Here is a 2,034-nt window from a genome sequence, read left to right as displayed (position 1 = left end):
AATTTTCAATTTTACTCCTCTGTTCATGGTGTTGGATCCGCCAACATTCAAGGGGATCTCCCTGGTAAGAAGTCCCAACTAGACCTCAGACCGTTTGGAGTAGGAGTCCCAGCAGTGGGTGGTAATGTAGTGCCTTGACTGTGGTAGCGCATAGAGGTAAGTATGATAGCTTTGGTCAGAAGCAAGTGTGTGACCTTACAGCGAGTCAAGTGAGATGCATGGGAGTTCTAACACATGGAGGGGAAAAGGAAGTGTGCTCCTTAGAACCTTGTAATAGTACACAACCTGAAAGGAACACACGAGCGGAAGGACATCACAAGCTGGAAGCGGAATAGTCCACAAACCAAAGTGACAGGTTAATCCAGCAACACGCCTTCAACAAGATTCATGAAATTTCATACAAAATAGTTCATAAGAAAATGTGTAAGTTAACATACATTGCTAAAGTAACCAAAATAGTCAAACTACTATAAAAACATATGCATGAAAACAAGTTCGCTTAGTTATATTATTATTAAGTGAAAGTTACATCCATACATACACCAGTGACAGCCACTAGCCCCAATAGTGGAACGTTACAGTCAACACCGCGTGCTACTCCAAAGAAGTATACTCACTCTACGTTGTGGAGAAGTCGAGGCTCGTCACAATACTCTCCAAGCCTTCTCTAAGCCTAAGCCCAACCAAAATCCTGGCTCCCAAAAGCCTCCTCTATGAGTTATGAGGTTCTATGTATAACAAAGGGCAGGGTGACCCTTGACATTCCCCTTTGACTCTTTGACTACCCTCATGACTCTTCAACTCCTTTACAAATAACTTTTTACATTACATAGTGATTGCTTACATTCCACTAATGACACTTGGAATTTCACTTACAATATATTTACAAATAATATACATTTTCCACATATACCCATGTGGGACAAAAAAGGCTAGAGTCATCCTAACAAGACAAACACTATGACTCAAAAGCTTGGGGAAATACTAACTCGATAACATCCTCTTGATTATCTTCGATGACAAATTGATACCAAGCTTGGTCCTGCGCTATGGTGTCCCCATACTGTTTGGTGATGTCTTTTTGAAAACAAACTCTTGCCTCCATGTCTTATGGGTATATGGTCTTAGAACCTTTGTCCAACTCATCTTGAAGCATGTGCAACATTATTTTGAGTATGGTGGGACCACCAATGTACCTCTGCATGTTTTCTGCGCTCAGCTGCAAGTCATTGTTGGTGGCCTCTCGCATCAACTACTCCATGTACCTGTCGACCTCCAGCTGGACTTGGTTCTTCTCAATGGCTTGGGTGAGGGAACCGATTGAAGGGATCATGTGTGTCCTCACCATGACATTCAGAATCTTGAACAACCGTGCATAGGAAGCCTGTATGCTACTGACGAATAGAGGGAGATACTCATAGTTTTGGATCAACATCTGGATCCGTGCTTTGTTTAGATCTATCTACGACTTCATCATCTTATGCAAGTAAAACAGGGCTCCCTTGTATCTCATTATCCATTCTTGTACGTGTGCAATAGCAACATGTATGTCTTTGAGAGTTTGGACAATTTGTATGCAGCGCTATTGAAAACAATATAGGTGGACAACTGCCTTATGCATGGTGACAAATCCATCATAAAGTTTCTACGTGGTGGTTTCAAGAGTTGATACTTCAGTGAGTATCGCTTTCCTCATCTTTACATAGCAGATCCTGCAGATTGTTTTGCCCTCTACCTGGCCGCTTGCAAGTCCTTTGCCATCTAATCATTCTCTACTAATAAGAACTTGACATTTGAGCTCATGGCTTTTGCATAAGCCTTAATGGCATCGGCCATGGTAGCTATATGCTTTCTAAGCTGTGACATTATCACACTTTCCTTCATACATGTGGGTGATGCGTGATCATCCGGGAAATGCTTTCTCCACGCTTGTACAATATTTTGTTTCAACTCATCAAAGGATATATTGTACACATCCATCACTGGATCATCATCAAGGAGAACAACCTCTCCCTGCTCACTCAGGATTGGTTT

Source organism: Pinus tabuliformis, chromosome 6, assembly GCF_031772625.1.
Source record: "Pinus tabuliformis cultivar Carrire ecotype Pingquan chromosome 6, CPIR1, whole genome shotgun sequence".
Taxonomy (NCBI): domain Eukaryota; kingdom Viridiplantae; phylum Streptophyta; class Pinopsida; order Pinales; family Pinaceae; genus Pinus; species Pinus tabuliformis.
The sequence above is the reverse complement of the archived record's forward strand: the minus strand, read 5'-3'. Positions refer to the sequence as shown.